The following is a 24,282-nucleotide window of genomic DNA, read 5'->3' on the forward strand; positions in this document are numbered from 1 at the left end:
GTAATAGCCCGTGGGGGAGTCTGTGGTGATATTACTCCCCGCATCGCTGGGGGCGCCCTCAACTCCCTGCGATGTGGCTCGCAATATCCAGGCGGGAAGACGGCGTGATATTTCTCCCTTTCTCCTCGGGTGTTTTCTCTGCTGCCGCACTTTGTTAACACCCTGGGACATTATTTTCCATATTGTAGGAGGATGCCACTGCTTAAGTCCCAGGGGGTATACACCCTGTGATATTATTCGTGATATTGTAGCGAAATGTGAATCCTGATGTCACAAGTCTCTACACACTCTGATATTATTCGCAATACCATAGCGAGACGTTAATAATAATGTCACAATGTGTGTACAGCTGGTGCTATTATTCTTAATCTCCTAAGGGGACGTTGGTTTTATTGTCACACGGGGTATTTTCCCTTTTCTATGATTCGGAATATCCTGGAGGGATGTCACTCCTTATGACACAGGGTTTGTACACCTTGTCAAATTACTCGTATTACCCTTATAAGACGTCACTCCTCATATCACCGAGGGTGTACACTGTGTGATATTATCGTCATATTCTAGGGAAATGTTACTTTCAATGTCACAGATGTTGCAAACCTTGTGAAATTATTCATTATAGTTTTGTTGGATGGGACTCCTATCCTCACACGGGGTGTACACACAGTGATATTACGTGTAATCTTCTCTAGAAATATTACTCGTAAATCACAGGTCCTGTACACACTTTAATATTCTTCGTCATATTTTAGGACAACGTGACTACTATTGTCACAGGGCGTGTAGACCCTGTCATAAAATTCGTAATATCCCAGCGGGAGTTCACTCCTAATTTCACATTGCATGTACACCCTTTGATATTGTTCGTATTATCCTAAAGAGATGTTACTAGTCATGTCCCAGGGCATGTACATTCTCTGATATTGTTCGTTATATCCTTGGGGGATGTTACTTCTAATATCACACGGCGTGTACTCCCTGTGTTCTATTTCCTAATATCCTAGGGCAATTTTACTCTTAATGACACAAGGGGTGTACACATTGTGATATTATTCATGATATTCTAGAAGGATGTTACTCCTAATGTCACCGGGGTGTACGCCCTTTGATAGTAGTCATAATTTCCCGGGGGTCTATACCCCTCATGTCACAGAAGATAACACCTTGTGGCATTATTCGTAATATTCTGGTGAGATGATTCTCCTAATATCACAGGAGGTGTACACCGTGTGATATTATTCTTACTATTCTAGGGGGATGTCACTCTTAATGTCACAGGTGTGTTCCTTCTGTGATAGTGTGGAAAATATGCTACCTGAATATTACTCCTAATGTCACAATGCGAGTACACCTTGTGATATTATTAGTAATATTCTGAGGGAATGTTACCCCTAAAGTTACAGGGGTGTACCTCGTGCAATATTGCTCCCAATATTGTAAGGGGATGTTACTCCTGATGTCACAGGGGGTGTATAGCCTCCGATATTATTTGTAATCTTATAGAGAGATACTACTTTAATGATGACAGTGGGTGTACACACATGGGGTACACCCACTGGGATATTCTTTGCAATATCTTAGGGAGATATAACTCCTAATGTCACAGTGGGTGTACCCCATGTGTGTACACCCTGTGATATTATTTGTAACATCCATGGTAAACATTACTTCTAGTATCCCACAGAGGGTACACCCTGTGATATTTTTCCTAATATCATAGGGAGATATTGCTTCTAATAACACAGTGGGTGTACACCATGTGTGTACACTCTGTGATGTGATAGCTTATGTCCTAGGGAGGTATTCCTTCTAATATCACAGTGAGTGTACACCCTGTGATATCATTCGTAATCTCCTAGAAAGATGTTGCTGCTAATATCACAGAGGGTGTGCCCCCAGTGACATCATTTGAAATATCCTAGGGAGGTGTTACTCCTAAAGTCACAGGGGGTGTACACCCTGTTATATTATTGTAATATTCTAGGGGGGTGTTACTTTTAAAGTCACAGGGGTGTACACCCTGTGATGTTATTCATAATATCCCTAGGAGGGGTTGTTACTTTTAATGTCACAGGGGTGTAAACCCTGTGATGTTATTCGTAATATCCTAGGAAGGGGTTACTCCTAATATCACATGGGTTATCCTAGGAAGAGGTGATAGCATTCGGAATATCTAAAAGGGATGTCACTTTTAATGTCACATGGGGTGTACACCCTTTGATAACAGTCGTAAGATCCTAGGGACGTATGACTTCAAATATCACATTGGGTGTACACACATGGTGTACACGTTGTGTGTGAACACCTCCTGTGATATTATCCATAATATCCTAGGAAAATGGGACTCCTAATATCATGGTCAGTGTACACCCTGTGATATTATTTGTAATATCCTAAAGAGATGTTACCGCTAGGGTCACAATGCATGTACGCCCCCTGATATTATTCGTTATATCCTCGGGGGATGTTACTCCCAATGTCACACGGGGTGTACTCCCTGTGATATTATTCATACTATCTTAGGGGGATGTTACTTTTCATGTCATCGGGGGTGTATATCATGCGTATTCAACGCCTGTGATACTATTCCTAATATCCTAGGGGCATGTTCCTCCTAATATCACATGGGGTGAACACCATATGTGTACACCTGCTGTGATAGTATTCGTAATATCCTAGGGGAATATTACTCCTGATGGCACAGGAGATGTACACCATGGGTGTCAACCGCCTGTGTTATTATTCGTAATATCCTAGGGGGATGTTTCCTTGAATGGCACAAAGTGTGTGCAAAAGGCCACAGAAGGTGTACACCTTGTGATGTTATCTGTAATACCCTAGAAGGATGTTACTCCTAATATGTCACATGGGTGCACACACTTTCATATTATTTGTAATCTCGTAGAGAGATATGATATCAAACATCACAGTGGATGTTCACACATAGTGTATACCCTGTGATATTATTTGTAATATCCTAGGGAGATGCAACTCCCGATATCACAGTGCGTGTAGCCTGTGTGTGTACACCCGTGATATGAGTCATAATATTCAGGGTAAATATGACTCCTCGTATCACACAGTGTGCACACCCTGTGCTATTTTTCATCATATTTCAGGGAGATACTGCTTCTAATATCACCACGGGTGTACCCCATGTGTGTGTACTCTGTGACAGTATTTTTTCTATCCTAGGGAGGTATTACTCGTAATGTGACAGTGGGTGTGCACCCTGTGATATCATTCTTATTTGACCTTGCCGTCTTTTTTAACCCACCTACAAAAGGAATGGAACAGATAAGAAGATATTGAGATTAGACTGTGCTGTCGTGCGGCCGCCGCAGGACACCTTTCATATCCCTGTTTCTCAGGCTGTAGATGAAGGGGTTCAGCATGGGGGTGACCACCGTGTACATCACTGAGGCCACTGCACCTTTTCTCGGGGAGGATGACACATCTGAACCCAGCTACCCTCCAACGCCTGTTCCGTAAAATCAGCAAACAACTGACAGGTGAGACCCACAGGTGGAGAAGGTTGATACTTCCCACCTGATGACGAAACCCTCAGAATGGAGGAAACAATTTTACCGTAAGAGAAAAGGGCCCCCGAGATGGGAAGAAAACCAAATACGGCAGCAGGGAAATACATGTGGATGTTACTGGTGAAGGTGTCACAAAATGTAAGATGGGGGAGTTGAGAAGGTTCCCAGAAGAAATTAGGAATTTCCACATCCTTGAAGCAGGTCATGCGTAAGGCAATCAAGTTGTGCAGCTGGGAGTCTAAAAGACTGAGGAAAAAGAAAACAAAGACCACAAATCTAGGAAGCCACAGAAACACGGGTTCAAGATGGCTGAACGATATAGAGGGTGACAGAGGGCTACAAACCGCTCATAGGCCATCACACTCAGGAGCATGTCTCTCTTCCATGCCTCCAAAAATGGCCAGGAGACACATCTGAGTCAGGCAGCCTGCATAGGAGATGACTCTGCTGTGAGATTGGATGTCCACAATCATCTTGGGGACCGTGGTGGAGGTGAAACCGATGTCAGGCAAGGACAGGTTGGAGAGGAAGAAGTACATGGGGGTGTGGAGGTGGGAGTCAGGGCTGACGGCCAGGATGATGAGCCGGTTCCCCAGCACCATGACCAGGCACATGGACAGGAACAGCCCAGCGACGACCGGCTGCAGTTCTGGATCCTCTGAGAGTTCGAGGAGGAGGAATATAGAGACATCTGTTAGATTCTGTGGGTCTGTATCGTTTGGACATCTTTTGCCTAGAAAAGAGGGTTGAAAAATCGGAAACAAGTAAACCAACAGCCGGCATTGCGTCTGCATTTTGGATACAAGGAATTCAGAAGTAATGTTTGCAGATTTCAGAGCAATCCACACTCAGCAACATTTGGTAGTTCTGACAAACTCAATTGCCATATAATGCTTTCAACATCGATTGCTGTGTTATTCACGTCTTGCTGTACACACCTGCCTTAGAGACACTAGCTTCAAGAACATTCCAGGAACCAGATCATCGTATATAACAAATTCGTTATTGCTAGAAAATACAGCCTATGTTTTCCGAAGAAAGAGATGTAATAAAACCATTGTCTTCACTTTAAGGAAAAGGTTATCCTAATTAAAGGAAATTAGGAACTCAAATATTTTGTTTATTCTTCTAGATTGATATAAATTCCCTTGATGTAGACCATTCGTAAACACTGTATAACAGCTGAGACCATGCCATCTGGAAATGAAATGATAGTTGAGAGTTCATAAGCAGGAAATAGTTCCACAGGCCAGTTAGGTCCTAGTGATTTCATCATTGTGTTTTCTGACTTTTCTCCTTCAAGAGAGTAATTGCTTCCTCAAATCGGTGGGTCTTGTTTTAAAATTCATGGAAGCTCTAACTCCTGTCCTTAGCTTAGGTGGACTTAGAGTATTCATCAGAAAGTTGGCTGGATGCGGTGGCTCACGCCTGTAATCCCAGCACTTTGGGAGGCCGAGGAGGGCGGATCACGGGGTCAGGAGATCAAGACCATCCTGGCCAACATGGTGAAACCCCGCCTCTGCTAAAAGTACAAAAACTTCTCCCGGTATGGCGGCACGCGCCTGTAGTCCCAGCTACTCGGGAGGCTGAGGCAGGAGAATGGCTTGAACCTGGGAGGCAGAGACTACAGTGAGCCGAGATCACACCCCTGCCCGCCAGCCTGGGCAACGAGAGCAAAACTCCGTCTCAAAAAACAAAAAACAAAAAGAAGTAAGTCAAAGTCACGCTGATGACAGCCAATTTTGGTGAAGCAAGGAAGTGTCAGTTCAATCATCAACATAGATGTTTGCTTTTGCTGCCTCCTATGTGCCAAGCAAGATATCGGCTCTGGGGAATCAGAAACCAAAGAGACTCACTTGTTCCTCTCACAGTACTCAGTACTTACTGAGAGAAGGACGAAACAAAATGTCCTGTCTGGAATGCAGGGAAACCAGAACTTCAGGTCAGGGGATATTTACGTTGAATTGTGTGGAGTTGAAGCTGAAAATCTTAAGGAATGTATCTAAAATCCACTTTGCCTTTACTTTATGCATCCGTCAGCTAGAGATCACGCAGCGGGCACCCACGATCGGCTTAATCATCGCTCACTTCCATTGGATCAACTGGAAATCAAGTCAGATGAGAGTGCTGAGTCTCAGAGGACGGACATCTCACCCCTTGCCACACAGAGAAGTAGAAAGGGCGGTATTCAAAATTCATGGCCAGACTCTAAGTCCCGGGTACTATACTTCCTGGTCTTCTAACTCCCAAAAATTGTGGGTTTTTTGGGTTTTGGTTTTGTTTTCGTTGTTTTGAGACAGAGTCTCATTCTGTTGCCCAGGCTGGAGTGCGGTGGAGTGATCTCGGCTCACTGCAACCTCTGCATCCCGGGTTCAAGCTATTCTCCTGTCTCAACCTGCCGAGTAGCTGAGATGACAGGCGCCCGCCACTACACCCGGCTAATTTTTTTCTATTTTGAATAGAGACGGGGTTTCACCATGTTGGCCAGGCTGGTCTTGAACCCCTGACCTTGTGATTCACCTGCCTCAGCCTCCCAAAGGGCTGGGATTACAGGCGTGAGCCACCGCACCCCGCTTCCAAAAGTTTTCAGCAGAGCTCAGAGTTCTTAACCACAGGCACATCGGAGGAGCATTTTTGAAACGCTTTCCAGCTTCCTCAATAGGAATGGAAGCCAAACTCCGAATTGATGACTCCTTTGAGGAAGTCGAGAGCTGTAAGGAAAGCCAGGAACAGGGGAAAGGGAGAGATGCATCCCGAATGATCCTGTGCCCATTCTTTCTGGAATCCTTGATGTGATCTCAGCTGCCCTTTCTATACTTGACACAGTGATTGTGGCACCCACTGGTCTAGCTGTGGTCTTACAAGGAGCCCCCAAAGGGAAGGGCACAGTGAGCAGGGGCACCCACCTGAGTGACAAGGATTTGAGAGGGCAGGTTGGTTGCAGGGAGAGGACTGGCCAAATGCCATGTGTCTGGACTTAGACTGCCCGGTTCAAATTGGACCTCGCCCTTTTTGACTTCATGATCTAGTACGAGTTCTATGAAAAGGCGTTGATCCTTTTCTAGTCTGTAAAATCATCATGAAATGTGCACTAATAAAGTGGAGACTACGCAGATGAGATGAAACAAACTGCATAGAGCATAGAGCTCAGAGCCTGGCCTTCAGGAAGCCCTCAATAACGGTTCATGATGCCATGGTGTCTGTCGTCATCCTCTTTGTCCTCATCATCACCTTCATAATCTTTTTGTCGTTCTTAGGGAATAGTTTAGAGGGACTGATTCCCTGCTATCATGGGTGAGATGTCTATGAAAAGGACAACCAGTGGGGGAGGAAAGCAAAATTTTGAATAAGATGTCTGAGACCCCCATCACAACCAAGAACAGAAACTCCACAGTCTGCTGAGCGCACAGTTTGCATATTGGTCTCCTCCCATCTGCCCACCGCACTCTCCTGTTTGTGCTGAGGAGGAGGAAGGAAACCAAGGCTCCGGACCGTCCCTCAGCACTCACTTGAAGGGGTGGCCTGCCCCTCCACACCTGTGGGTATTTCTAGTCGGGTGGGATGAGAGACTGAGGAAAGAAATAAGACACAGGGACAAAGTAGAGAGAAACAACAGTGAGCCCAGGGGAGCGGCGCTCAGCATACCAAGGATCTGCAGAGGCACCGGCCTCTGAGCTCCCTCAGTTTTTATTGATTATTAGTTTTATTATTTTAGCAAAAAAAAAAAATGTAGTAGGAGGGCAGGGTGATAAGAAGGAGAAGGTCAGCAACGAACAGGTGAGCAACAGAATCTATGTCATAAGGAAGTTCCAGGGAAGCTACCGTGACTGGAGATGCACGTAAGCCAGATTTATGTTTCTCTCCACCCAAACATCTCAGTGGAGTAAAGAATAACAAGGCAGCATTGCTGCAAACGTGTCTCGCCTCCCACCATAGGGCGGTTTTTCCCCCATCTCAGAATTGAACAAATGTACGATCGGGTTTTATACCGAGACATTCAGTTCCCAGGGGCAGGCAGGAGACAGTGGCCTTCCTCTCTCTCAACTGCAAGAGGCTTTCCTCTTTGACTAATCCACCTCAGCACAGACCCTTTACGGGTGTAGGGCTCGGGGACGGTCAGGTCTTTCTCATCCCACGAGGCCACATTTCAGACTATCACATGGGGAGAATCCTTGGACAACACGCCGCTTTCAAGGGCAGAGGTCCCTGCGGCTTTCCACAGTGTATTGTGCCCCTGGTTTATTGAGACTAGAGAATGGCGATGATTTCTACCAAGTATACTTCATGGAAACATCTTGTTAACAAGGCACGTCCTGCACAGCCCTAGATCCCTTAAACCTTGATTTCATACAACACATGTTTTTGTGAGCTTCAGGTTGGGTCAAAGTGGCTGGGGCAAAGCTACACATTAAAAACATCTCAGGAAAGCAATTGTTGAAAATACAGGTCTTTTTCAAAATGAAGTCTCTTATGTCTTTCCTTTCTACATAGACACAGGAACAGTCTGATCTCTCTTTCTTTTGCCTACACTCACTGAACTGCCCTTCCCCTCTGCTGGGCCATGACCGCGGAGAACAGGTCCAGTGTCCTCCCTGTGTGTAGCACGGTGGAGGCTCAGACTCCGTCCTCGAGGCTGGCAAGAAGACAGGGTGAGACATGAGCCTCCTGATACAGGTGACAGGTGTGGAACCCACAGGACTGGAACCTCACACTGCAGGGCTGGAGGCACAGACTATTTACTATTCTGTGGTCTGGGGAGCTCAAGGCACAGAGCTCCTCATTAGCCAGAGTCGCCCAAGTTCCCCAGCCTCTAAGGATTTCCTCACAATAATTCAAGAAGGATAGGAGAACAGTGAGTGTCCATAGACGCTTTGGGGCTCTTCCTCTCATCAGGAGAAAGCTGGTGTGTATTCTTCGCTTCTTTCTTTTCTTTTGAAAGATCCAACTGCTTTAATTTTCATCTTTAATTATGGGCAAATATACCACGTATAAATATTAAAAATTGTGAATATATATTAGTTCATATAGAATGGCCAGTATAAACATTTACAATTTCCACTCTTTTTCAGTTTACAGTTTAATGACATTAATTACGTTCACATTGTTCAGCAGCCATCACCGCCACCGTCTCCGGAACAGTTTTATCTTTCAAAATGGAAATTGCACCCATTTAGCAAGCTCTCCACTCCTCTCTCTCGCCCACCCCTGGGGGCCACCTTTCTAGTTTGCAACTCTATGAGTTTAACGACTCCAGACACTTGATAGAAAAGTGGAATCATACCGTGTTTAATTTTTTTGGTTTGGAGACAGAGTCTTTCTCTGTCGTTCAGGCTGGAGTGCGGTGGTGTGATCTCGGCTCACTGCAACCTCCACATCGTGGGTTCAAGCGATTCTTGTGTCTCAGTCTCACGAGTAGCTGGGATTACAGGCGTCCGCCACCACGCCCAGCTAATTTTTGTATTTTTAATAGAGACGAGCTTTCACCATATTGACCAGGCTGGTCTCGAACTCCTGACCTTAAGTGATCCACCTGGCTCAGCCTCCCAAAGTGCTGGGGTCACAGGTGCGAGCCACTGAGCCTGGGCGTGTTTATCCTTTTGGGATTGATTTATTTCACTGACGATAATGTCTTCGAGGTTCATCCATGCTGCGGTCTGAGTCAGAAGTGCCTGTCCTTTTTTTTGTTTGTTTGTTTGACTTTGTTTTGTTTTGCGTTTCCATGCAGTCTCACTCTGTCGCCCAGGCTGGAGTGCTGCGGCACAATCTGGGCTCAGTGCAACCTCCGCCTCCCGGGTTCCAGCGATTCTTGTGCCTCAGCCTCCCGAGTAGCTGGGACTATAGGCACACGCCACCACGCTCGTCTCATTTTTTGCATTTTCACTAGAGACAGGGTTTCACCAAGATGGCCAGGCTTGTCTTGAATTCCTGACCTCAGGTGATCCGCCCACCTCGTTCTTCCAAGATGTTGCGATTACAGGCGTGAGCCGCCGCACCGGCCAAAAGTGCCTGCCTTTTTAAGGCTGGAGAGTCTTCCATTGTATGAAGGAACTGCAGTGCGCTTTTTCATTCATCTGTCCACGAACCCTTGGGTTGCTTCCACATTTTGGCTGTTGCGAATAATGCTGCTATGAGCGTGTGTGTACAAATCTGTCTTCCACTCCTGGCTTCTAGTTCTTTTTGGTAGGTACCCACAAATGCAACTGCGGGAACATCTGAGCATACTGTTTCTAATTTTTCCAGTGCACGCCATACTACTTTCCCCGTTCCTTCACGGTTTTACATTCCCTCCGATCGTATTGGAGCATTCCTATTTCCTTCTAGTCTCACCAATGCTTGTTTGTTGATCGTATCCATCCTAATGTGTGGTATCTCATTCTTTGTTTGATTTGCGCTTCCCTATGGTTAGTGATTTTGAACATCATTTTAGATGCTTATTGGCCATTGCTATATCTTCTTTAGGGACACGTCTACTCGAGTCTTCTGACCATTGTTGATGGAATGCTTTGGGTTTCTTGTTGTTTAGTTCTAGCTGTTCTTTATATATGATGGATATCAGCCTCTTTTGAGATATATGATTTGCAAATATTTTTCCTAATCCACGGGTTATCTTTTCACTCAGTTCACAGTGTTTTTCGCTGCACAAAAGTGTCTGTCATTTAGATGTAATCCAAGGAATCTAATTTTCTTTTGTTGCCTATGCTTTTGGTGTCATATCCCAGAGAGCATTGCCCAATCTGATGTCATGAAAGTGTGGCCAATGATTTCTTTTAGGCATATGATACTTTTAGCCCTTGGGGTTAGGTCTTTGATCCAGTTTGTGTTAATTTTTGCACCTGGTGTGACACGGGGTCCACCTTCATTCTTCTGCATGTGGAAATCAAGTTTCTCCGACACCATTTCTTGAAAAGGCTGCTTTTCCAGCAATGAGCTTTCTTAGTACTCATGTTAAAAATCATTTGAACCTATAGGTGAGAAGTTATTTCTGGGCTCAAAAACAAACGAACAACAACCGACAACAGATAAGGATACAGCATGGGCTGGGCGCGGTCGCTCACGCCTGTAATCCCAGCAGTTTGGGAGGCCGAGGCGGGCGGATCACCGGAGGTCAGGAGTTGAAGACCAGCCTGAGCGACAGCGAGAAACCCCCATCTCTACCAGAAATACAACATTAGCTGGGCAGCTGGCGCATGCCTGTAATCCCAGCTACTCGGGAGTTGGAGGCAGGAGAATCGCTTGAACGCAGGAGGCAGAGGTTGCGGTGAGCCAAGATTGCACCATGACACTCCAGCCTGGGCAACAAGAGCGAAATTCCATCTCAAAACAAAAAACAAAAAACAAAAAACCAGCATGATATCAAGAGCAGAAAGAGAAGAGCTTAAAAACCAGCATAATGAGAAAGTTAGGAAGCTTCTTACCAAAGCATCTGGAAATATGCAAGCAATTCTTGTGAACTAAAATGTTCATACTGTACTATCAAACACTAGAACTCACTCATTCCATCTTTCTGTATTTTGGGACCCAATTATCCACTTGTCTTCATTCCCCATCCCACCGCTTTTCTTCCTAGCATCTGCTAACCACCTTTATACTTTCCACCTTCCTGAGATTCCTTTTGTGTGTAGGTGTGTGTGGGATGGAGTCTCTTTCTGTTGCCCAGGTTGGAGTACACAGGCACAGTCCGGGCTCACTGCAACCTCCGCCTCCCGAGTTCAAGCGCTTCTTGGGCCTCAGTCCTCCGAGTAGCTGAGACTACAGACACCCATCACCACGCCTGGCAAATCGTTTCTGTTTTCTATAGAGACGGGGTTTCACCATGTTGGCCAGGCTGGTCTCAAATTCCTGGACTGAAGTGATCCGTGCGACTCGGCCTCCCACAGCGCTGGGATTACAGGCTTGAGCCACCACATCTGGCCAAGGTTTCCTTTTTTCTTCCTACATAGAAGTGAGGACACGAAATATTTGTCATCCTCTGCCTGGCTTATTTCATTTAATATACAGACCTGCAATCTCACCCATTTTGTCCGCAGCGGAGAGGATTTTCTTCCTTTTTAGGCCGAATAATACTTCATTGGGTGTGTATGCCACAGTTTCTTAATTGAAACAAATTTCTAAGAGCAAATATTTTTAAAATAGCAGGAATGTGAAACTTCAGGGATACTGTGCCCATTTTATTCTTTTCTATTTCCCATCTTATGTATACGCAAGTGTATAACAAAGCAGCAATCAATGTGTGTATACATCTATAACTTCAACAAATGTGAAATGTAAATGCTAAGCGGTGGCTGGGCGCAGTCGCTCATGCCTGTAATCCCAGCACTTTGGGAGGCGGAAGCGGGTGGATCACCTGTGGTGGGGAGTTCAAGACCAGCCTGACCAAAATGGAGAAACACTGTCTCTACTAACAATACAAAAAAAAAAAAAAAAATTAGCCAGGCATGGTAGCGCATGCCTGTAATCCCAGCTACTTGGAAGGCTGAGGCAGGAGAATTGCTTGAATACGGGAGGCAGAGGTTGCAGTGAGCCAGACCGTGCCATTGAACTCCAGCCTGGGCAACAAGGGTGAAACTCTGACTCAAAAAAAAAAAAAAAAAAAAAAAAAAAACGAAAAGAAAGAAATAGAAAATGCGAAAATGCGAAATGGTAAGAAAAAACAGCATAATAAACATTTGTGTGGTGTTGATGGACAATGCATTTGAAGATAATATTTGAAGAAATTATAATTAATTTCTGTTCTTACTCATTGGAGCTTGATGCCTCTAAAAACTTCGTCATTGGAACCACCTCTGGTGCTTTAAAAGAAAAAAAAACAAAAATCCGCGTACTCACACAGGTGCAAGGAAATCCGAATCTTAGGTGTTGAGACCCAGGCCTCATCATGTGTTAGCTCCCCAGGTGATTTGACTCAAAGCCAAGATTGAGGAACGGCGACATTTATCTCTACACATAACCTGCCTAAATAGATTCTCTAGAAGCAGTTTATGAAGAAATTCCACATAAACTGTGGAAGAGGATATGAATTTGATGTACAGTATGTCCTCACTTAACATCTTTGAAAGTCTCTTGGAAACTTCACCTCGAAGCAAAATTATGTATAGTGAAACCACTTATTTTTCATCAACAGTATAACTACACAACTTTGAATAACCAATGGTGTTGGAGGACCTCCTGTACATTGTTTCCATAAAGTCAGTTTTCAGGGAATTCCAAAAGGAAGTGAGGACTTCGTGTATATAAAAAGATGGTGGTGATTCCACCTGGATGACCGGGTTATTGCTCAGAAACTAAAAGGGGCCGCCTAGGTATAGAGGATTCTGTCATGAGGTTTCTGCTAAACAAAGGATCCCAGAATACTCACCCATTCCAGTTAAAGGCATAACGAAGAAAGCAATATTCACAAAGGAAATGCGGAAAGGAATAAAAGCCATCAAGCCACAAAAATAATGTGACTAAGGGGCAGGATTTGCAGATGTAGAGATTGAATGTGGTTGCCCTTTCTCACCCACACAAGAAAAAGGATGGAACAGATCATGAGATTCGACTGTTCTGCTGCGCAGCCTCCGCAGGGCACTTTGTATGTCCCTGTTTCTCAGGCTGTAGATGAAAAGGTTCAGCATGGGGGTGAGCACAGCGTACATCACTGATGCCACCACACCATTCCTGGGGGGTGGTGACACAGCTGAAGTCAGGTACATGCCAATGCCTGTTCCGTCAAATCAGCAAACAACTGCTAGGTGAGAGCCGCAGGTGGAGAAGGCTTCCTACTTCCCATCTGACGATGAAATCCTTAGAATGGAGGGGACAATTTTATAGTAAGACAAAAGGATCCCCGAAACGACAAGAAAACCCAACATAGTACTACCGAAATCTATGAATATGCTATCGATGACGCTGTCAGAACAGGCAAGTTTGAGAAGTTGAGAGGGGTCACAGACAAAATGAGAGATTTCCACATTCTTGATGATGGTGAATTGTAACACAATCCAACTGGGCAGCTGGCAATCCAACAGGCTAAGGAAAAAGGACACCAAAACGAAGAAGACACAGAGGTGAGGATTCACGATGACTGGGTAGTGCAGAGGGCGACAGATGGCTACAAAGCAGTCATAGGCCATCACAGGCAGAAGCATGTCTTCTATACATGCAAAAAGGACCAAGAAAGACATCTGTGTCAGGCAGCCCGCATGAGAGATGACTCTGCTATGTGACTGCATGTCCACAATCATCTTGGGAACCGTGGCCGAGGTGAAACCCATGTCAGCCCAGCACAGGTTGGAGAGGAAGAAGTACATGGGGGTGTGGAGGGGGGAGTCAGAGCTGACAGCCAGGATGCTGAGCAGGTTCCTCAGCACCGTGACCAGATACGTGGACAGGGACAGGGAGAGCAAAGCGAGGACGGGCTGCAGTTCTGGATCCTCTGAGAGTCCCAGGAGGAGGAATTCTCAGACACCTGTGAGATTCCGTGGCTCTGTGTGTCTTGGACACCTTGAGAAGGAAAGAGGATTGGAAAAATAAAAGAGAAAAACCAGCCCTTAATGCTGGATGCAAGCAATTCACAAGGAACACTTTCACACTTGGGGACCATACACCGCCAGCAATGTTTCTCAGCTGTGACAATTCCAAAAATCTCAGAATTATTACGTGGTTTACTTTTTTGCTATACAAGTCTTTCTGTACATACCACTTTAGAGAAAATCCACTGAAGAATATTAGAAGACCAAAACGTCATATATAACAAATCCGTGATCTCAGTAAAATACGGCCTACTCTTTTCAGAAAAAATACAATGCAATGAAAATGTCCTTCTCTCTTTAAGAAAAAGATCTCATCTAATTGAAAGAAATTAAGAAGCCGTGAAATACACTCTATTTTATTCTGACACCGTGCTGCAAGTTCCTGTGATGTAGAATATGTAAAAGGACGACACAAGAGCTAGGACCCCATTATCTAAAACCGAAATCAAAGCTTATAGTTCTCAATCGGAGGACCTTTTCACGTGCCTGTTACTTTTCATAGTTATTATCATCCTTAGGTTTTCTGACATCATTTCTTCATAAAAGTACACGCACACTCAAATATGGGAGCTGTGTTTCCAAATGAATTGAATATATAACTCTTGGCTCAGCACCATGCCTCACACCTGTAATCCCAGCACTTTGGGCGGCCGAGGCTGATGGATCACCTGAGGTCAGGACTTCCAGAACAGCCTGGCCCACGTGGTGAAACCCCGTCTCCAGTGAAAATAAAAAAAAATTAGCCGGGTGTGGTGGCGCGTAAACCTAGCTACTCGGGAGGCTGAAGCAGGAGAATCCCTTCGAACCTGGAAGGCAGAGATTGGACACCCCGTGATAGGATTTTTGATATCCTAGGGAGATATTGCTCCTGACAGCAGAGTGGGCGTACACCCTGTGATATTATCTGTAATATCCTAGAAAGATATTGCTCCTAATATCAGGGTGGCTGTACACCGTGTGATATTAATTGTAATGTCCTACAGAGATATGACTCCTAATAATACAGTGGGTGTACAACCTGTGATATTATTCATAATATATTACAGAGATACGACTCCTGGTATCACAGTGAGTGTACACCATGTTTCTACACCCTGTGATCTTATTTGTAACAACTTAGAGGAATATTACAGCTAATATCAAAGTGGGGGTACACCCTGCGATGTTATTTGTTATCTACTAGGTAGATGTTACTCCTAATATCACAGTGAGTGTACATTATGTGTGGAGAGACTGTGAAATTCTTCATAATACCCTAGGAAGATATTACTCGTAATACCACAGTGGGTGTACACCCTGTGATATTACTTGTAATCACCTAGGGAGATACGATTCCTAATATTACAGTGGGTGTACACTCTGTGATGTTATTTGTAATGTCCTAGGAAGAGATTACTCCTAATATCAAAGTGGATGTACACCATGTGTGTACACTCTGTGATCTAATTCGTAATATCACAGAGAGATATTTCTCCTATGATCACAGTGGGTGTACATTCTGATATGATTCGTAGTATCCTAGAGAGATATTGCTCCCAGTATCACAGTGGGGGTACACCCTGTGATATTATTCATAATATCCTAGAGAGATATTACCTCTAATATCAGAGTTTCTGTACACCCTGCGGTATTATTCATAATATCCTAGGGAGTTATTATCCCTAACATCACAGAGCATGTACACCATGGGTGGACACCCGGTGATGTTATTGGTAATATCCTAGGGGGATATTACCCTTAATGTCACAGTGGGTGTTCACCATGTGTGTATGCACTGAGATGTTACTCGTAATATCGTAGGGAGAAATTACACCTAAGGTTACAGTGGGTGTACACCATGTGTTTCTGTTGTGTGATGCTACTGGTAATATCTCAGAAAGTTATTAGTCCTAGTGCCACGGTGGGTGTATACCATGTGTGTCCACTCTGTGATGTTATTCGTATTATCCTAGGGAGGTAGTTCTCATAACATCGCCGTGGGTGTACATCAGGTATGTACTCCCTGTGGTCTTATTGACTATGTCCTGCGTTGATAGTACTCCTAATATCACCGTGCGTGCGCACCATGTGTGTACATTCTCTGATGGTGTTCGTAGTATCCTAGGGAGATATCACTCCCGATGTCATAGTGGGTGTACAGCCTTGTGATATTCTTGGTAGTATCCTTGGGATGTATTATTACTCGTGTTATCACAGTGGGTGTACACCCTGTGATAGTATTTGTAATATCCTAGGGAAATATCATTGTATACCCTGTGATATTGTTTGGGACACTTGAGGGAGCTATTTCTCTTAAAGTCAGAGTGGGTGTACACCCTGTAATATTCTTCCTAATATCACAGCGGGTGTACACCGTGAGTGATATTTTTTTCTAATATCCAGCGGGGGAGAGGATGATATTGCTTCCAGTATCACAGAAGGTGTACACCCCCCTGTGATATTGTTCCTAATATCCAGGGAAGGAGAGGATGACATTATTCGCAATATCACTGGGGGTGTACCACCTCCCGCCGGGATATTGTTCTTAATATCCGGAGGTGGGGAGAATGATGTTACTCCCAATATCACAGGGGTGTACACCACCCCTGTTTGTAAACACCCCCTGTTGTATTGTTCCAAATGGCCTGTGAAAGAGTAAATATGACTCCCATTATCGCGGGGGGTGTTGAGCCCTGATGATACTGTTTTCTAACATCCAGGGAAGGAGAGTATGCTATTACTCCCAAGATCGCAGGGGTTGTACACCCTTTTGTGTTTTTGTGCCCAATATCCAGGAAAATAGAGGATGATATTACTCCCAATATCGAAGTAATTGTACAGCTCCCCTGTGATATGCTTCCTCATATCCAGACAGGAAAAGAATGAGATTACTGCCAACAGCGTAGGGAACGTATACCCGCGCTGTGATATCTTTCTTTCCCAGTATCCAGGTGGGGAGACGATCATATTCCTTCCAATGTCGCAGGGTGTGTACACCCCCTCTGTGATCTCGTTGCTAACATCCAGGTTTGGGGAGGATGACATTACTCCCAATATCGCAGGGGGTGTACACACCCCTGTGAAAATCTTCCTCTATTCAGAGGGAGAGAGGATGATATTACTCCCAGTACCGCAGGGGGTTTACACAGCCCTGTGATACTCTTCCTAATATCCACAGGGAGAGAGGATGATAGTACTCCCAATATCGCAGGGGGTGTACACAACCCTGTGATATTGTTCCTAAGATCCAGAGCGAAAGAGGATGATACGACTCTCAATATCGCAGTTGGCGTACACCCCTCCTGTCCTATTGTTCTGAATACCCTGGGAGGGAGAGGATGAAGTTACGTTGAATATGGCAGGGAATGCACACCCTCCCCCTCTGATACCCTTCCTGATGTCCAGGGGAAGAGAGGAAAATTTTACCCCCAATATCGCAGAGGCAGTACACCCCACCTGTGATGTTGTTCCCAATATGCAAGGGGGGAGAGGATGATACTATTCTCAATATCGCAGGGCTGTTCACATCCCCAGTGACATTTTTCCTAATATCTAGGGGAGAGACAATTGTATGACAGCAAAGGTCGCAGGGTCTCTACGTCCCTTCCTGATATTGTTCCTAATATCCAGGGGGGAAGAGGATGGTATCAAATATGAAAGGGGGTGTACACCCCCCACCCCTACGATATTGTTCTTAATCATCGTGAGGGGAGACGATGATATCACTCCAAGTATCGCAGGGGTTGTTCGCCACCCCCTGTGATATCCTTTCTGATATCCACGGGGGGAGAAAATCATATTACTTCCAATATTGCAGGTGGCGTATACCCCACCTGAAATACGGCACCGAATATCCAAAGAGGGAGAGGATGGTATTAATACCAATATCGAAGTGTCTGTACACGCCCCTTGTGATATGGTTTTTAATATCCAGTGGGCGGGAGGATGATATTAGTGCCAACATGCCAGAGGGTGTACACTACCCCTGTGATATTGTCCCTAACTTCCAGAGGGGAGAGGATGATATCACTCCCAATATCTCAGAAGCTGTACATCCCCTGTGATATTGTTCATCATATCCAGGGAGGCGAAGGATGACATTCCATTGAATTTCACGACAGTACTACACGCACAGTGTGATATTGTTCCTAATATCCGAGAAGGGAGAGGATGATATTATTCCCAATCAAGTAGTGGGTGTACGTTACGCCTGTGTTATTGTCTCTAATATCCGGGGCCGCGGGAGTGGGGGAGAGGATAATATTCCCTCAAATTTAGCAGGTGGTTTGACGCCCCTTGTGGTGTTGTTTTAAATATCTCGCGGGGAAGACAATAGTATTATTTTTGATAGTCCGATTCATCTGCTCCACCTTTCTGGGGCTCTGAGGCCGGGAGGCGCCATGCAGTTTCCGTGGGATCCCCAATACCTTTGCCGTCTTCTGTACCAAGGGAGCCTAAAACGCAGGCCCGTTTATCTGAGCCGATCCGTAAGGGCAGTCGAAATCTAGGTATCAGATCTCGAAGAAGCACACGGGTTACTTCACGAGCTTTCTCAGTTGGTGTTGGATAGGCCGCCACCCACCCAGAGTAGGTACGCACGCCCAAGAACTAGTAAATACTTGTTACCTCCACACTTTGGCATCTCTGTGAAGTCTACCTGGAGATCTTCAAAGGGGGCTGCTCCATAAGCTCGTATGCCGGGCGGAACGGCTGGACCTTGCCTCGCATCATGCTGTCGGCAGGTAACACACCGCTGCCTCACCGTTTTGGCAAGGGCTGCCAAAGGCGAGATGTAGAAATACCGGCCTAACAACTCTTCCAGTGACTCCTGACCTCGATGGGTGGTTTCTTGCACAGCCAGTACAACTGCAACTCCTAGCAGCTGTGGCACAGCTACGCTCCCATCTGGTAACCGAATCCATCCTTCCTCCATCACTTGTCCTTCCCTCTACCTGGAGAATGTCCTTTTCTTTTTTAGAAGAAGTAGGTCCAAGATCAGGTACTTGAGGGAGCACTGATGCCCAGAAGGGGGCAGATGCTGCTTTTCGAGCCTCTGAGTCAGCGCGGGAATTCCCCAAACCCACCGAGGTGGAAGCTCGCTGGTGTCCTCTGCAATGCCTAACTGCCACCTTGTGGGGTTTCCATACTGCTTCTAATCATTGCAAGGTTTCTTGTTGATATTTTCTGTCTTTTCCCTCAGAGTTCAATAGGCCCTTTTCTTTCTATCACGCTCCATGCACTCGAAGGGTTAAAAAGACACCGAGAATCAGTGTAAATGTTTACAGTCTCACCCTCACTGAGTCCTAAGGCCCGAATTAAAGCAATGAGTTCAGCTTTCTGGGCTGAAGTGGCCTGGGGCAACGATCTGGCTTCAACAAGAGTGTCCAGGGTTACCACTGCATACCCTGCACCTCTCTCTCCTTGGGGGTTGAAGAAGCTGCTCCCATCCACGTATAGTTCCCAGTCTACTGATGCCCAAGTCCGGTCCCGGAGGTCAGGTCTGCCAGAGTCGACTGAGTCCAAGACTTCCACACAATCAGGCTCGACAGGGCTCTCTGATACCGGGAGCAAGGTGGCGGGTGTAGGGTGTTACAAACTTCAATGGTTATACGAGGATTTTCACAGAGCCAAGTTTGGTACTTGGTGAGTCTGGCATTCGGTAGCCGACGATGTCCTTTAGCGTTCATGAAAGTCACCACAGCATGGGGGCCCTTTATGTTCAGGTTTTGCCCAAGAGTCAGCTTATTTGCTTCTTGTTCTAGCAGGGCAGTTGCTGCCAAGGCCCTCAAACAGGGGGCCATCCTTTAGTAGACCCGTCTAGTTGTTTAGAGAGGTAGGCCGCCGGCCTTGGCCGGAGCCCAACCGTTTGGGTTCAAAGTCCAGCTGCCATCTTTTCTCTCTCTGATGCATAGAATGGAAAAGGCTTTGTCAGATCGAGTAGCCCCAGGGCTAGGGCTGCCAGAAGTTTTTCCTTTAACTCATGAAAGACTTGCTGTTGTTGGGATCTGCATTCCAAAGGTTCCCGGTCCCCGCCCCCTTTGGGACCTCATACAAAGGCTTGGCTAATACTGCAAAGTTTGGGATCCACAGTCTACAAAACCCCACAGCTCCTAAGAATTGTCTCACCTGCTTTCTGCTCTTGGGCTCCACTAGATTGCAAATGACCTGCTTTCTTTCTGATCCCGGGCTGCGTTCCGAGCCCTGTCAGATAGTAAATCCCAAGTCACGTACCTGCTGTCGGCAGATCTGAGCTTTCTTCTTGGACATCTTATACCCACAGTCCTCCAGGTGCCGGTGTAGGGCATCTGTTCCCTTGGCACACCCGACTGCCGTGGGGTGTCCCAGCAGAAGGTCATCAACCTACTGGAGCAACACACAGCCTAGGTCTCTGGTGGGAAACTTCTGGAGGTCTCGAGCCAACGCCTCCCCGAAGGTGGTGGGGGAGTTCTTGAACCCTTGGGGAAGCCCGGTCCAAGTGTACTGAGTAGTGACACCTGACTCCGGATCTTCCCACTGAAAGGCAAACAGCCTCTGCCTCTCAGGGGCTAATCTGATAGGAAAGAAAGCATCTTTCAGGTCCAAGCAGGTGAAGCAGCTGTCCTCAGCTGGCAGCAACCCCAACAATGTGGACGGGTTAGGTACTGTTGGATGTCAAGTCAGTGTAGCTTGATGAAGCAAGCGCAAATCCTGTACCGGCCGGTAGTCCTTGGTCCGTGGCTTGGGAACAGGCAGGAGGGGAGTGTTCCATGGAGACTGACAAGGAACAAGAATTGCAACAGTTCTTAGGTGCTTGAGACGGACCTGGATACCTTGAAGAGCTTCTCTGGAGACCGGGTCCTGTTTTTGCCTAACCCGCTGGGCCCCAGTCTTAACTGGCCAATCCCGGAGGGTTGTCTTCTGCCCGTACTCTTGGCCACCGCTTAGCCAGAGCTGGCCTTCTCTCTTGGCCCGGCTCAGTTCAGAAAAGTCTCCATTCCTCCTCTCGGGGGACCATAAGGGTCACAATGACTCCCGTTCCGGGTAACTTTAGCAGCAAAGAGCCGTGCTCTGTCAGAGAGATCGTGGCTCTCAGCTTGCTGAGCAAGTCCCTTCCCCAAAAGGTCAAGGGACAGTCAGGCATGTACCATAACTGATGAATGACTTTATGTCCTCCTACAGTACAAGTCCGAGGCAAGCCTACAGCTTGCTTTGCTGAAACCCCCGTGGCTCCGATGACGTCAATAGTCTTTTTGGATAAGGGGGCGACCGGGGCGGTTACTAGCGAATGTTCAGCACCGCTATCTCCAAGAAAGTCAATGTCTCCACCCCCGACTGTCATTCTGACCAGTGGCTCTTTGGGGACACTTGAGCCCGGTCTCCCTCAGTCCAAGAACCCTCCTGCCGGGTTGAGCAGGGCCCCTTCCTCCTTGTCCGGGGCCTCCTGCTCTGAGTCATCTTGTTTTCTTTTGAGTTGAGGGCATTTGTTCTTCCACCGTCCTATTTCTTTACCATCAGCACACTGGTTACGCTGCAAACTCTGACAGCCAAGCTGAGTTCCTTTCCCAGGGCCCCCCTTCCCTTGCCTCTTTGTGGGGGCCCCTGTGATTGCTGCAGCTAGCAAACAGGTCGGTGTTTCGCCGGGCCTGACCTCCATTCTCTTCGCCGTTTTCCTGACGGCTTACTGCATCCCTGTTTACAAACACCTGGCTAGCTATTTCTAGTAATTGTGATGTGTTCATCCCCGCAAGTCCAGCGTGTTTCTGCAGTTTTCTTCTCATGTCTTCTGCGCTTTGACGGACTAAAGCCATGTGAATCATGCGCTGATTTTCAGGGCTATCGGGATGAAAGGGAGTATACATAGCATAGGCCTCACACAGTCTCTGGTAGAATTGTGCCGGACTTTCTTCTTTTCCCTGAATGACCTCAGAGACCTTGTTAACGTTTGTGGCCTTCTGAGCTCCCCTCATTAATCCTTCCAAGAGAGCTTCCCCGTCTCGGTTTAGCCTTTGCATATTCTCTCTTTCATGTGGGTCCAACTGGGGGTCGGTTCCTGGCAACTGGGTCCTTCCATACTCTTTGGGGTTTTGATAATCAGCAGGTGCATGCTCCTCTAGCCACTTAGTTGCTGCTTGGAGGACTCTCCGCCTTTCTTCGCTGTTAAAGAGGAACATGAGCAACTGGTGCCAATCAGCCCAGGTGTGGTTGTGGGTCTGGATAACAGTTTGGAGCAAATCAATTAGGGCTGGCGGCTTTTCGCTATAGGGCGGTGTATTGTTTTTCCAGTTGAGAAGGTCGACGGAGGTGAAGGGCTGGTATCCAAAAACACGCCTCCCCGCCACGTGACCATCCTCATCTATCCCAGTATACCGCTGCTCTCTCAGGGGCATTTGTACCCCCGTTTTGGGTCGTACACGAGCTGCCGAGGAAGGGGTGGAAGGGCGCAATGTGACTTACCGCAATTAATCATCTCAATTATTAATTGACACTAATAATTATCAATATTAATGATTGATAATATAATTTTTAAATCAATACCGATAACAAGGATAATGAATATTCAATAGTTATACTAACGATAACAATAAATGATTAATATTAATGATTAATGACGCCTGATATTAATAGCTGATATTGATCTTATTCGTTAGAAAACAGTAATACTAGCTCCTAATAATTAATATTAATATTAATAATCTGAAAATTATTAGCCAATATTTTTTAATATTAATATCAATATCGGTTATTCATATTTATGTTAAGAATCAATGAGGAATAATTCCTACTACTATTACGCCTAATACCTCAGTGGGTGTACACCCACCGCTGATATTGCTCCTAATGTCCAGGGAGGGAGAAAGCATGATGTTACGTTCAATATCGCACTAGGTGTACACCCAGACGGTGATATTGACCCGAATATAATCTCCAGGGGGTGGAGTATGACGTTACTCCCAATATAGCACTGGCTGTGCATCCACCTGGTGATTTTGCTCCTAATATTCACGGAAGAAGGGAATGCCATTACTCCCAGAATCGCAGGAAGTGTACACGCCCGTGTGAGATGGTCCGTAACAATACTCCAAGGCGGAGGAGGTGATATGACTACACATATGGCAGAAAGTGGACAACCCGCAGGGACATTGTTCCCATGATCCTGGAGGGAAGAGGATGATATTACTTTAAATGTCACAGAAGGTGGACACGCCCCCACTGATATTGTTTCCAAAGGCAACGTGGGGGAGGAGGATATGACACGCGATATCTCAGGGAGTAGAAACACCCGTGTGATACCGTTCTTAACATTCAAGGAGGAAGAGGATGATATTACTCCCAATAGAGACGGATGCACACCCTCTGTACATCGTGGGAGTGCACACGTCTGTGAAACAGCTCATAATCTCTCGAGGGGGAGATGATATTACTGACAATATGGTAAACAGGCTGTGAGGCCACCGCGGATCCTAAGAGCCCAGGGGGGCAAGAGGGGCTGGCTCTCAGCCCCCGCCTCGCGGGGGGTGCCTCACCCCCCTGCGAGGGGGGTCCTAAGAGCCCAGGGGGGCAAGAGGGGCTGGCTCTCAGCCCCCGCCTCGCGGGGGGTGCCTCACCCCCCTGCGAGGGGGGTCCTAAGAGCCCAGGGGGGCAAGAGGGGCTGGCTCTCAGCCCCCGCCTCGCGGGGGGTGCCTCACCCCCCTGCGAGGGGGGTCCTAAGAGCCCAGGGGGGCAAGAGGGGCTGGCTCTCAGCCCCCGCCTCGCGGGGGGTGCCTCACCCCCCTGCGAGGGGGGTCCTAAGAGCCCAGGGGGGCAAGAGGGGCTGGCTCTCAGCCCCCGCCTCGCGGGGGGTGCCTCACCCCCCTGCGAGGGGGGTCCTAAGAGCCCAGGGGGGCAAGAGGGGCTGGCTCTCAGCCCCCGCCTCGCGGGGGGTGCCTCACCCCCCTGCGAGGGGGGTCCTAAGAGCCCAGGGGGGCAAGAGGGGCTGGCTCTCAGCCCCCGCCTCGCGGGGGGTGCCTCACCCCCCTGCGAGGGGGGTCCTAAGAGCCCAGGGGGGCAAGAGGGGCTGGCTCTCAGCCCCCGCCTCGCGGGGGGTGCCTCACCCCCCTGCGAGGGGGGTCCTAAGAGCCCAGGGGGGCAAGAGGGGCTGGCTCTCAGCCCCCGCCTCGCGGGGGGTGCCTCACCCCCCTGCGAGGGGGGTCCTAAGAGCCCAGGGGGGCAAGAGGGGCTGGCTCTCAGCCCCCGCCTCGCGGGGGGTGCCTCACCCCCCTGCGAGGGGGGTC

At 47.1% G+C, this 24,282-nt stretch overlaps 2 pseudogenes; both read right to left on the reverse strand.

Annotated features, from left to right (window-relative positions):
• Positions 1-1,597: 1,597 nt before the first annotated feature.
• LOC134760364 (olfactory receptor 7E24-like) lies at positions 1,598-4,938 on the reverse strand (annotated as a pseudogene).
• A 7,817-nt stretch (positions 4,939-12,755) lies between these two features.
• LOC129056498 (olfactory receptor 7E24-like) lies at positions 12,756-18,763 on the reverse strand (annotated as a pseudogene).
• Between the last annotated feature and the right edge of the window lie 5,519 nt (positions 18,764-24,282).

This window comes from Pongo abelii, chromosome 18 (assembly GCF_028885655.2).
Source record: "Pongo abelii isolate AG06213 chromosome 18, NHGRI_mPonAbe1-v2.0_pri, whole genome shotgun sequence".
Lineage (NCBI taxonomy): Eukaryota > Metazoa > Chordata > Mammalia > Primates > Hominidae > Pongo > Pongo abelii.